Source organism: Camelus dromedarius, chromosome 4 (assembly GCF_036321535.1).
Source record: "Camelus dromedarius isolate mCamDro1 chromosome 4, mCamDro1.pat, whole genome shotgun sequence".
Lineage (NCBI taxonomy): Eukaryota > Metazoa > Chordata > Mammalia > Artiodactyla > Camelidae > Camelus > Camelus dromedarius.
In genome coordinates this window covers 55,811,010-55,825,616 of record NC_087439.1, presented here as the reverse complement: position 1 = coordinate 55,825,616, position 14,607 = coordinate 55,811,010, and the positions used below count along the sequence as shown (strand labels likewise).

General features: G+C 35.3%; 1 long non-coding RNA gene across 2 annotated transcripts in view; it reads right to left on the bottom strand.

Annotated features, from left to right (window-relative positions):
• The window catches only part of LOC135321218 (uncharacterized), a 491,507-nt gene that overhangs the window by 295,916 nt on the left and 180,984 nt on the right, over positions 1-14,607 (bottom strand). For both annotated transcript variants that reach the window (XR_010380784.1, XR_010380783.1), the window contains exon 2: positions 12,908-12,959. This is a non-coding gene — a long non-coding RNA (uncharacterized LOC135321218). The remainder of the gene's footprint in view (positions 1-12,907; positions 12,960-14,607) is intronic.

The following is a 14,607-nucleotide window of genomic DNA, read 5'->3' as shown; positions in this document are numbered from 1 at the left end:
TGACTATTTTATATTGTAGTCTTTACATTAAAATCCTTAATACATCAGTATTCCATTTTTGCCCATGATATGGGTAAGGGATAAGTGTTGTAGTCATATTACAATTGAGACATATAAGATTTAGAAGTTATATCAAGGGAGCATATTTTTTTCAAAAAGGAATGATGATGGGGAAAAACCATATTGAAGGATTTTGTGTTTATCTTACTGTGATAGGTAGTTTAACTTTTTTCTTAAATTTAGTCAGCAGGCTCTCCTAGGCCTGATGCTTGACTATGTGAGAGTTTGCAAATATATACATGTCCTACCTACAATTTATTTGGATATTAAATGTCCTTTTCCACTGGCGAGAATTGGGAGAAATGTTTGAGGACCTGAGAAAGTTGGAAAACATCACAAGAATCATTGGTGGTGGCCTCTTCTCTCTCAGTCATTTGAGAAGTATAATCGTAAAACCGAGTGCCGTATAAATAACAGCTCTCCTGAGCTCTAGTTTAATGAACATGAGGAAATGTTTGTCAGCTCAAATAAGAGAAAGAAAATGTAGTATTAACTCTTACTAGATGTTAAAAATTTTTAAATTTACTACAGCGAAATATAAAGAAAATAAAATGCTAATGTAAAGTAGGCTCACTCAGGCATGCAGTTGCATTTAGTCTGTTCAGTTAATGAGGGATTTATAGGGGCTAAAAGGAACAAAAAGACAAAAAAAAAATTAATTGCTTACAGCCCAGTAGCAGCCAAATAAAATACGGAAATATTCATTCAGGTAATGATTTTAGGACTTAAGGGGAAAAAAAAAGAACCTCTTTCTCAGTATATATATATATATATTTGTAACAGAAAACCTCCATATGTGGTTAGACAATCCATCATTAGACTCAAAGGATAAAAACAAACCAAAGCAGTATTGGTTTTCCATTGCTGCATAATAAACTACCACAAACTTAATGGATTAAAACAATACACAATTATTACAGTGTGTGATATTACTATTATCATACAACTATTACAGTTTCTGTGTGTTAAGAGAACTGGCATGGCTTAAATGCTTCAATGGGTCTTCTGCTTCAGGTTTCCAAGGCTACAGTTAAGGTGTTTGCCAGGGCTGGGTGCTCATCAGAGGCTTGACTGGGGAGGAATCTGCTTTCAAACTTCCTTGGGATTATTGGCAGAATTCATTTCCTTACAGTTGTACAAGAAGTTGCTTTTTTTAAGACCAGCAACAGAGAGAACTCCAGCAATACAGGCACCACAGTTTTATGTAATCATCTACTGGTGCATGCTACTGGTTACAATCACAGCTTCCACTAACACTCAAGGAGAGGTAATGACCTAAAGCATGAATACCAGGGGCAGGGACTATGGGGGCCACCTCAAAGTCTGACCACCACTAAAATAAAATTCATGGTATTTGAAGTTCTCTTGGGTATGATTTGCAATGCTTACTTATTTTAAGTCTATATTTTTCAAAAATCAAAAATATATTGCTATGATGATGTTAAAATACTTAACTCCATCACAAAAATGTCTTAAGGCAAACTCATAATTGCTGTAACACAGCAGTCAATCAAACAGAACCAACTACGTGACATTACGGAGAAAACCTGAAATTAGGAGCCAAAGTTGAATTTTGGCTCAGTCACCTACTAAATATGGTTACTTGAGAAATGTTTATGAGCTTCTAGGACCTCTAATTTCTTTATCTACAAAATGAGGTAAATTTATACTTACCTTACAAGGGTCAGGTGAATTTATACTTACCTTACAGAGTTCCTATGTCAATCAGAGAAAGTATTTGTTAAGTACACTGAACAGCTCTACCACATAAGCGTTGTCCAGCAAAACACACAAGTCACTAGTATGATCACAGTACTTACAGCCCACTGTGTACATGACACATTTCATGCCATTATGAGATATTTTTTTCAGAGTGACAGTAATACCCTCTATTTCTAAGGCTCAGTCCCACAAAACTGCCCCCACCGCTTCGCTTCAGTCGCCCACCCCAAGTCCAGGTTTTCCCCTGTGCTTCTGACCAATCAGCTATAGAACACAGCTTCTAAATTAGGTTTGATCAATCTGCTAGAGTGACTCAGAAAACTTAGAAACATTTTACTTACTAGATTACCAGTTTATTACAAAAGGAAGTAACTCAGGAACAGCCAGATGGAAGAGATGTATAGGGCACTATGGACAAAGAGGGAGGAGATTCTGTGTCCTAATCAAGCACCAGCCACTCTCCTAGAAACTCCATGTGTTCACCAACTCAGAAGCTCTCTGAATCCTGCCTTTGTGGAATTTTTATGAGGGTTCTATACATAGGCATGATTGATTAAATCATTCCCATTAGTGACTGAACTCAGCCCAGCCTCTCCTCCCATCCTTGGAGGTCTAGAAGTTCCAACCTCTGATCACATGTTGGCTCTACCAGCAACCAGCCCCCATGCTTACACTGGATCCAAAACCTTCCTCATTAACATAACAAAAGACACCTTGGTCACTCTCCTCACTGGACATTTTAATGGTTTTAGGAGCCCTGTGCCTGAAACTGGGACTAAGATCAAATATATATTTATTATAAATCACAATATTATAAACATGTAAGTCCCTTTCCATTGGCTCATTTTCCTCTTTCTCATTTCAGGGACATTGAAATAAAATGTCAATTAATATGCAGATACATATGAATGAATACTAGGAAACACAACTTCATTAGTACTAAGAATTAGACTTGAAACAGAACTTAAGATCATCTAGAAAGGATGGCCAGTTTCATTATGCTTTTGAAAAGAGGAAAGAATTTGGATACTAAAGAACAAAAGACTATGAGTAAAGATTTCTACAAGAAAAAAAAAAAAGGTTGCAGACTAAGGTTAGGCAGATTGCAATGGATTTGTATTTATAAAAATAATGAGTAACGACCTACAGGTGGTAGAATGGGTCCAATAGATAAACCATGCTTTTGACCAGGAAAGATTCTATTTTACAAATAGTTTCATTCCTAATGACTTGAAAGACCACTTAGACCTAGCCAAGTATTCGGAGGCAATCTGATCCTAAAGAAACTAATTGTTTAAAGGAACAATATATATATAAGCCTTGAGACAAAAGTCAAACCTGAAAGGGATGTTTTATTAGACAGAACCATTTTAGGAATCAGCTCATAGTTCTGTAGGGAGGGAACAAAGTTGCAGAGAAAGTTCTTATAGCAATTTGAAGATGACAATATATAATGCATGTAATAGGATGACCAAAAATTAACGTCTGTAATGTCACTGATGCATGTGTGGTAACAGATTACAAGGGATAGGATAAAACTTGTGGCTGCTGAGACAGGAGAAAATGGCTTGATCAAGGTAATATATTGAAAGCAATATCTACATCAATTCAGTTATCTGGAAAGGTTGAAAATTTGTACATTGTACATTGTGAGGTACGAACATGAAAAGAGTTATACCATAATATGGTATTTGGACATGTTAAGGTTCACAAAGGAATTAGCACAGAGTTAACATATTAAGGGGAGGGGAAACTTCAATCATTTATTAAACTTTAAAAATTTTATTTTATTTTATTTTATTTATTCGATAAATATAAGTCAGAAGGGAAAACTGTAAATTATAGTCAAGCCAGCCTGGCACTGATCTCCAAATCAAACTGAAGCAGAAGTTTAGAAAGCTATTCTCATATTAATCCATTTGTATTTTCATACCTTCCTATACTACTTTCTTTTCCCTGATTTTAAAATAAAATGCAATTCTGGTCAAAGGAGAGCTTGGAATTGAATTCTAGAGATTGTCTTAGTCTTCTAATATCACTTCTCTGCAAAAGTCATGTGTTTTGAAGATCAAGAATGATATGGACATTTTTACCATGCTGGGCATCAAGGAACCCAGGCAACAAAAGTACAACCCAATGCCTTTGCCTTGATTCTTAGTGCACACAGTTTTTTTTATTACACTAAATCAACCACTTACACTCTTGAGTAAATGAAATAATAGTAATGTGCCATCAACCATTGCTAACATTACTATGACCTAGAATTAGCTGACCTACCAGCATTATACGGAAATTATCAAGGTGGCAACTACTAAAACCAGTTTGATTCTTAATTAGTTACTTGATAATAGTTCATTGTTAAAGAAAAATGAATTTAAAGAGAACTCACACAATTTTTTCACAACTGCTAATGACTTCATTGTGTTCTCTGTATGTATTTCGATCCTGTTTTTTTGACTACTCTCTATAAATTTAAGAATATAAATGTTCTTACTTATTTCTCAACCTTCTTTTGACAAGAAATGACCTTGGGGGTCAATTATTTCTTGTTACACTTGATTTTAAGGGTATGTAATGACAGGCTGCATGCTGATTCCCATAAAATTGCATGGAGTAAAGTGTTGGAATAATCATATAACTTCAAATGTTTCCTTTCTGAAATACTCTTTTTTGTCTTCTTTATTAATTGTATTTTGATGATGTATATACATTGTAAAAGTTTGTAAGTATCTTTGGGATTTTTGAATACTTTTCTTTTTTTAATTGAAGTATAATTAGTTTACAATGTTGTAAATATCTTTGAAAGGTCAGTAAATACAGTTTCATATTCTAATCTCTTATGTCTATAGACATATTCAATCAAATGCTGAGTAATGATCACATTAGAACTACTATTCAGCCAGTGCATGACTACTGAAGTTGTTTTAGTTCCAATCAATTTCATTCCATAAATTTAGTTCCAATATTTTTCGTAAAATGTTTATATATTTTTGGAGGATGCCAAAAATACTCTGACTATATCAATCCTAAAAGTATTTAAAACTTCAAAAACAATTCTCCATTAATGAGAAGAGTATCACAAATATACCACTTAGATAAAAAATGATTATAATCAAATAGTAATGGGTTTTTTTCAGTTTTCTAGGCTTATGTGAGACCTTGTGTGAAGGATACATAGCTACCATTTCTAGAGCTAAGTAGGTTGCTGATTAGCAGAGACTTAAGAAATGAAAACATAAATTTTTATTTTAATCAAGTAAAGTTAATGTAAAACAAACTTGCCAGAGAAGGTCACAGTAGGCTCACTAGTGTAGACATTCCTGACAACATCCTGCTGAGAACAGAATTAGCCTCTGAAGAATGTCAACCTAAATAAGATCATTCTGGGAAAATCACTGGGCTCTTTGAAGACAGACAAGAGTCAGATAAACACCACAGTAGGGATCTGTGCAAGCAGAACAGACTTTAAAGGGAGACACTGCTTAGAAACATGCTCAAATACTGTCTACTTGATTAAACCGTCCAGCACTTTCATTGCGCCTTGAGGCTTAAATATAATTGTATGCCACCACTGAAACATCAGTGGTATGTGATATTTGGGAAGTTGTTCAAAAAGAATGCAACTGATAAGAATCATTGAAAGACTTCTGCATTTTCTTTTCAAATGCTTTCTAATCAGAGAGTCATTTTACAGCTAGATTCCATAGATGTAAATAAAACTGTTCTCCTAAAGGGGTGCTCTATAAAGTTAAAAATGCATACGATCCACGTAACAGCGGCTCACTTGGGCTTTCTTTGGTTATTCTCTATTTTACTCTGCATTATTGCCATAGAATCTCTGTCCTTTCTGAGTTCCCACTGTCTCATTCAACTTCAATGACAGTTATTTTTTTCCCCTGGGAGCAATCAATGTTTACCATACCTGGCTACACCTTGTGTCTTCACCGATTAACAGTGACTTAAACACCAATGTCAAGCAATGTCATTCAACACATCTGTTTCATTAATGCAAATTGTGATGACAATCTGAACTCTCCCCTCTGATTTCTTGTTGCATAACTATGGCAGAGGCAAAGCAAGAGTCACAGATCATGAGCATTTAAATGATGTCCACCTACCACAACATCAGGGAACACACAACATCTTTTAAAAATTTCCCCACCATTTAGCTATTTAACTATAGTGGTGACTATAATGAATAATACTGTATTGCAGAGTTGAAATATGCTAAGAAAAGTGTCCCCAGGCAAAAACAATGTCAAGTTTTATTTTTAAAATAATAAAATATTACATTTTTATAATCTATAGAGTCCAAGGTTTCCAAAAATATGTAATTTTACATGTAAGGCCACTTTAATCGCAAATATTTATCTGATTTTGGTAAAGTCTGATGTTCTGATCTGCTTTGGATGATTGGAATTTGGAACAGCAGCCCCTAAAATTCAACTGGGCATCAGTAAATGTGAATCTGAGATTTTCTTTCTTTTTTTTTTTTTAACACATGGATAAATCACTTCAAAGCCCAAGAGTGGAGAACAAGATGAAATTGAAAACATAGAACAATTTTTCACAGCTTTCTCCAGCTTTCACCATTATTCTTTGCCTCTTTCAAATTTCATTCCCTGTGTGAGGAAATACAGTCGATAGAGTTTTGTGGCGTAGTGTCCCTGAAATCATTCATTCCTCTGTACCTGGGTGACTCTCCGTGTTATAGGTATTCTGTTCTGGGTTCTTACATTCAAAACTCAAGTGGGGATGTTTGGGGGACATACATACCAAGAAGAGTCATTTTTAAATTTAAGCCTGTAGTTCAAACAGGAGATCAGAAGTTTCCCAACTGAAAAACAGGCACTGCTCCTTTTTATGTCACGGTTCTTATAACAGATCTGTTACCACACAGGGTTTTTTTTTTTTTCTGATCTTCTTAAAAGTTTTCAATATGACTGTGAGCCAACAATATCATTCATTTATGAGATAATGAATCTAGTCATAACATCATCTTTAAACCTAATGAGAGCATGATATTAATGTTTACTGGTATGGATTTTTTTTTTGGAGGGGGGAGCACAGAATCCTATTTAATCGTAGGGAAAACAACTGTGCATAGTTTCGTTTTTTCAGCACAGTGCATGCTGCTATCATTGAGCATTAATGATATACTAGCGTTAAGGGGCATGGACCTTCTCAGTGCTCACGAGAGGAACACATCTTGTCCTCCAGCACCAGCTCAGTAAGATTCTGGCGATGAGGTGAGTACAAGAACAGCAACTTCCCAACTGGTTTCTTTCTATCTCTTCTGAGGGAGGAATTCTTACCTTGAAAATCACCCCTATGATATCTCTTGATGTAGGTTAAAAAGGAGAGGGAATACTTCAGTAAAGATCAACTGAGAAGTGACTTTGTGTATTACTTCAAGTTTCAGATTTTCACGGGGAGCCCAAACTGACAGCAGTACTGCCCTGAAGTTGGTAGTTGCTAGGAAATGCCATGTATTTCACAGACAGATATACAGATGTCTGTATTACAGGAAATCACCCACAGGGCTCTCTAGCTCAGATGCACTGGCTTTTATGCAACCTTACATTACGTTGACAGAGAAGTATTACTATTCATGTATTCACTTTTGAAACAGCAAAAACAAATCGAGTTAAATCAAAGTCTTATTCTGGACCTTTAGAAGGAGTTGTGACTGAAAAGAGCCATCATTCCAAAATTCGTCTGTGTTTTGTCACTGAAAACAGAGCCATCGTTCCAAAATTCGTCTGTGTTTAACTCAGGGGGCAGGGGGAATGCAGCTACCTTCTGACAATCAGATAAAAATTGATACATGGTGCAATTTCCTCCATGAGCCTGAAATAGTTCTTCTTGTATGCTACTTTATCAATTTATAAAGTGAATAGATACACTAAAAGTAGGTTTTAATCTGGTGTCAGATGTAAAGTATATGAGACAATCATGGTTTAAAGATAGCTGAGGGGCAGTTTTATCTAAAATGTGGAGGAGGTGGTCCTTCCTGTTTCCTACAATCGGCTCGTCTCCATCAGTCTCTCTCTCACACACAAACACACACACACAATCTGTGCACGTGTGTATATCTATCTGTCTCTGTCAATCATCGTCAAGGCAGCTTCTCAGAGAGTAATAATAAACATGTTTTTCAAGTCACTTCCTTCTATTTCAACACATAAGGTCAATGGGACTCTAGAAACATCTATAACATCTATGCCATGTATTGGGAGGAAAGAAAACTGATTACTTTCTGTGAAATGAAAATAGTCATTCTAAGGACTGATCACATTAAAACAAGGGAGAAGTTAACTTTAATACAGTTCAGCCCCTATTTTAATTAAATAGGTAGATTAATAGATGAGACAGATTAACCAGAGAGACCAATCATTCTTTTATATTCTTATAAGATTGCAATAACTAGGTAATAAGTATATATAAGAATCATCCATTAGAATCATCAATAAGTCTATGTAAGAATCAATTAAGAATTTGACTTAAAACACTCCCTGGATATTGGCACTAAAGAACCTTAAATAATTACATTAATGAAAGGCAAAAGATCTGTGAGATTAGGGAAGCTGATTTTAAAAATGTTGGAACCATTGGGGCTAAATTTGAAATGGGAACAATATTTCCAGTTAAAACTCACTAATTACAATAAATTTTACTGTACACAAATTTATAAAACAATGTAATAAAATCTCAGAGATTATGAATTGTAGACCTACAATTTATCTATAATTTGCACTTCCCTCAGGGCCAAAGAAGGGTGTTCTGGGGTGGGCAAATATAGAGTATAATAATACATCAAGTTGGCTATGAGGTCTGTCTAATCTGAATCTAATCTAATAGGATCTTGCATTGAAGCAGAAGTACATGGTTCTTCCCACACTGACTGCCCAAAGAATTTTATCCCCAAGTCAAGGTAACAAAAAATTCCCAATTTCCTTTCAATGGACATGAAAACAAGCATTATCTTTGAAATTCTATTCTTAGAACAGGTCCTAAATTTTTGGAACATATATTATAAACATAATCTTTATATATTATTGTTTATTTTCGTGATACAAAGACTTCTACATAACTGAACACTTTGGGGGACTGAGGTCTTCATTTTTTAAGCTGCTAGTGTCTCATATAATGACTTGCTGTCTGAGCAACCTGATATAATTTAACTTCCCCACATTTATACAATTATGAGTCAAATGTCCAAGCTAGCATAATTCAGAAGACATTAATTGAATTACGTGACCATGTTCTGTAAAGTTTTCTAGAAATTAAGTCCTCTAACTTTCTTCCAATCATCTTGGCAGGGGGCCTTCCATTTTAAGAATACGGAATTTAGGAAGACACATACACCAGCTTCAATCAATGTCAACTCTCCATATGCTTGTAATTAACTTATGGGTAGACAGTCATTTTGAAGGACTCACTTACTAACAAAAATAACAGAATTCTTCTGTCCCCAGGTGAGAAGCATGTTGAAAGACAGACTGCACTGTTTGTCCAGGTACACTTTCTAGTAGTCTGTAACTGCCTTCAATGTGAGGTGGATGCATCTTCCTTGGAACATGGGTTCTCAAAGAATAACAGAACTTTACACAGTACTCAAACTGTGAAGCTACTGAATAAATGTAAATTGCTGGTGATTATAAAGATGATGAAGTAAATGTGCTGACATTTTGAAAAGGTTAGCTTCCAATTTGAAATGGTACGTAAGCAACTGCCTTGACACAGAAGCAGGGACGGAGTGCCTGCTTAGGAACCTGCCAGCAGAACTATGTGGATTCAGGTAGACATTTGGAGTGAGGTACCCAAGGGACATCTCTCTGGAACGGCCTAACTGTACAATGACTATTTTTCCTGCCAGGTGAGACAGCTTCACACTGCTTCTGTATGATTACATCCAAGAAAAAACAGTAACATTAGGAATATTTCTTTTTAACATGCTGCCTTTAAGAAAATTGGCCAGATATTCCTTTAAATGATTGGTTTCATTCATTTATTCTTCACTTCATTCAAAAATATTTACTGAGTAGCTATCATAGTTCAGACCCTGTTCCAGGTGCTGGCTGTACAACTGTTTGATTCCATATATTGTGAGTAGATTGGCCCAGATTCTACCGGACAGAGTGGATGTTCGAAAGTATTAAGTGAATGAACGATAAGAATTCAAATGAAAATCTGGCAACATTTGGTAACAACAAGCTCTTGAGAACCAGAGAGGGCAAACTGACCCTTTCCTTTCTGAGCTGCTGTTCAATATAGAAAATACGGCAAAATCCTTTTATAAGCAGAAAAAGCATTTGAAATTTTTAAAATCTAAGTATTATTAGCATCTCTATTTTCTTTTTCTCAAAATTTCATTTGGGATCCATATACATGTTTCCTAGCTTTCACTCTACCATCTCTTACAGAAAAGTACGCTCATGAAACAGTCTTAAGAAGTCATCTCTTCCACTTCTTACAAACATCCTACTTATTGAATACATTTTAATTCAGTGAACTTTCAAAGACCTGTAAGACATATGATTAGCCACCATTTCACCTCTGACTCACTTCTGCCCACACTTAGAAGCTTAATTTTCTTTTCTTTTTAATAAACCTCTGTGGCTAAAAAAGATAGATAAATAGCTGACAAGAACTCTTTTGGAGGAGTCTGAATTTTGTCTTTGCTGCACAAAATAGAAATGAGATGCTATACAACTATTAACCCTCTTAAATTACAAGAAAACAGTAAGAGAGAAGTACAGTCCCTGTTTTAATGTCCTGATAATGTATAAAGCTCTAGATCAGGGGCTCCCAGTGTGTAGTTCCCAAAACCATTAGTATAAGTATCACCGTGCAACTCGTTACAAATAAATTTGAGGTAACAAACAATGTGCAGTTTAACAAATCCTCCTAGTGATTCTGATTCGCTGAAAATTTTGATGATCACTGTTCTGCATTTTGACATAGTCTCTCTCTCCCTGACCCTGCTGTATCATTTGCTCTTTTCATTTAAGAAATTGTTACATATAAATGTTAGAAAAGACCCATTACCCTCAATTAATAATCTGTATTTAAAGGCATTTTTCAATCACTCAGCAAAAGTCTGGACACAAGGTCATTGGAAAGATTAGATTTGGTCTGTATAGAGCAAGTCCTGAGAAGGAGGCCACTGCTGTTTTGTTTCTGAAGCAAAGAGGACCATCTGTGGATATCACTGAATCCGACAATTAAAAGTTATATATCATTAGTCAGGAGACTCCAAGTTCAAAGTGTATCGGTGCATGAAACCCAGCTTCAAGTTTGGGGTCTTTTCTCGTAATAATCCAAGGCCCTAATATGAATTCAGAATGACCCAACAGAACACAGGAAAAAACATTTCATTTCAGAAAGTCAGAACCATGCATGTCTGAAATTCATGAAAGTGCCCTGCGGGTTAATTAAGGAATAAAAAGTCACAAATTCAGTCTCTCTTTTTCTGTGGAACATAAACCTCCAATATTTGACAATGATTTTGAAAGAATTAAACCCTGCTTTTCCCATCAATTCAGAGAACTGACAAGAAGTATTTCAACAAAGAAACACCTGAATACAAGATTGATACACCAACTTTCTAGTCTGTTTTCCAAAACTTTGTGTCAGCCTAGTATAATATAGTATCAAGGATGCTTATCGTTCAGAACAAAGGATATGTAACCAAACTGATTAGGTGTGATTCCTGGGTGTCCTACTTACTAGGTACATGACCTTAGGTAGTTACTTCACCTCTCTGTGCCTCGGTTTCCTGAACTGTAAATTAAGACTTACTCCCTCTTAGGGTGGCTATTTCAACTGAAAGAGTTAATATTTGTATTTTACCAAATATTTTAAATGATTTATTAATACTAGTAACTGGAACATGGCAGGAATCATGAAAATGTTTATTAACAAGTATTTGTCCTACTGATCTTCTAATTACAGTTTCCAGGCAATATGTGTGCGAGCAAATTCTTGTATTTAAAAATAAAACTATACATAAAATTAAGGCATGTGTTAGATATAAACATTGTACACATAGCATTGCTTTTATTGGCTAGCCTTCCCAACAATTTTTTCCAGGTCGCTTCTACTGAGACAATGCAAATTAACAAAACATTATCCCTTTTGCAAAACGTTACACGTGGACTCTAAAAAGGGCAAAGAGTGAAGGTGAACTTATTATATTAATGAACAATTAATAGAAGACAAGTCCAACTGATAACTGTTTCAAAGACATGAAAATGAATTTATTACTAGCAGGCCTTGGATTGCTAGTAGAAGGCATTATGTGTCAACAGGAAAAAAAATCTGATTAAATAAGTATGTAATCAAATGAAGTACACTGTTTGTATAAAATACTGAGGTCTCTTCTTTCTGAATGCAATAACCCCTTTTCATGTTAACTAAGAATCACTAAATGAGAAAACTTTTATGAAGGAAAGTATATTTTTAGGAGCAGTGTCTATAAAATCCTACATTTGATTACATTTTTTCAGTGTCATATTAAGTACTGTCCAAGGGAAATATAAGAAATATCATGATGTCATGAAAGAAATGGTCAAAGTACAAACTAGGAATAGGTTAAACCCAACCAACGTCCAACCAAGGAAACACAATTAGTTTATTAATACCGAACAAGTTGACCAACAAGTTGACCATTCAACCTTCCATATAACCTCCTTTTCCCAGTTTTAAAAAACCCTGTTTAGCGTCACATGGTTTCACATGCCCATGCTACTTACTTTATGTGAAACAGCCAGAACTCTTAATCTTTTGTCTGCATTAGAATCAACAACTTACAATGACACATCCTGTCGAGTAACTTGCTGATCCAGCCACAGCAGCAAGAGGTACGTCATACCTTTTCTCTTTCTGTCTGATAATCTGGGTTCCTCTTTGAAAGACTATCATCCATCATGCCTAGTGAGTCTCTAATTATTTTTTTGCTATACTTAAAGCAGCATCCTTATAAAAGGTCCCTCTCCCCACAGGGAGTCTAAAACAGTATCACTGCCAGAAAAATCCACAATGAAAAAGAAAACCATTGTTCCACTAAATTGTTATAGCCACTTACAGATGACAAAGAGAGAAAATAATGCTTCCTACTCACTGTGAATTCTTCTCTTGGTCTCTGCATCTTCATTCTCCTCCTTTGTTTGTTTCTGAAAAATAAAAAGCATTAAAATCTTAAAATGAAGGAAAACATAGCTGAAAAAATATTTTACATGATCTGCATATGCAGACAATTTTATTACAAATATGAAATTAAACAGTGAAGTTCTGCATTGTTGAAACACAAGGAGCATAAGGACACCCAGGGTTCTCCAACATGAGGGAGTTTACTTTAAGAACAAGTATGGGCTCAAAGTCATTCTTTCTGTCCAAAAGGAAAGTCTACAAGGAACCACTGCAGAGAGAACACAGCACTGAGGAAACTGGCTAAGAGGAAACATTCAAAGAATGGTCAGAAAAAAGAGACAAATAGCTAAAGGGCTGGGTCTTAATTAGGAAAGGGTTTATTGAAAAATAACAAGTAATTGGTATCAGGCATTTTGAAGTAACATAGTGAAGTAACATAGTGAAGTAACACTAATTATTAATAGAATTAAGACTTTGTTACATAAAAATTGAATTTTGAGCATGTACTGATGCAAGGGTTAAGGGTAATGTCCAACAGAAAATGATCTAGATGGTGATGATAATGTTAATAAGACCTTCATAATATGTCAGACATTGTGGTAGGCAATTCAGACATTATTTCATTAAGTTCTCTAACATTTAAGCCAATTCTCTCGCCCTCTTTTGCAGAAACCAATGTTTACAATGGGTGGGTAACCTGCCCAAGATCACCAAACCAGTAAGTGACAGAGGCAGGACTAGGAAACTGTCCAATACCAAAGCCAGTGTTGTTCAATCTCTAAACTACCAAGGCACTGTTTTATCATAGAGTATCAGGGGCTACAAAAAATGAATCACCAAAACCTGGACAATGAGAAAAATGGAGATTGACAGGACGAGAACAAAGACCATATTTTTAACCCGTATCTGCTCTACAGATATTTCAGCATGTACAAAGTAAGAAGAAAATGGAAATCAATACAAGATTGTCATGTATACTATTTACAACTTGTCAGGCAAAGAATTATGTTATATGAATGGCATACTATTCTCATCCGATACAGCCGGTTCAGGCATTTCATTAATCCTTTCGTTAACTTGAAATGTCTTGAATTAAGGTATGATTTTATGCAGCTATTTGGACCTGAAGGACACCAATTTACTCTTACCTTCAAAATTCCCATAAGAGTGGACAGACAAGCACCAGCAGCTTTGGAATACTATCTTACCAGCTTTGTAATAGATGCTTATAACTCATTACCATTTCAGAACATGTATTTTATATTTTCTGAATGTTATTAAGCTTTAATTTCTTGAGGATAATCTATGTGAATTTAAAGAATCTTCAAAGATATTAAATGCTGTCTAGATATAATAAGGTCACTTCTCTATTTTTCACGTGGGATGGTGCTGGCAATGCAGCTGTCCCCTTGACTTCTCTTTTCCCTTTAAATCTTGACAGAAGAAAATAAGGTCTGGACAGTGCTTATAGTAGCAATCACCTTTACAAGGCAGTCAAGAGATAAAACGTGCTTTGTCTCACTTATTTTTTCTATGCGTTGTACAATGTAAATTCCAGAGGAAAATAGCAAAAGAAGTAATAGGGAAATACAGAAGAATTACCTGGACATTGACTTACATTCTTGTCAGAGCATCATCAAATGTACTGTCAACTGATATCACATGAAACCA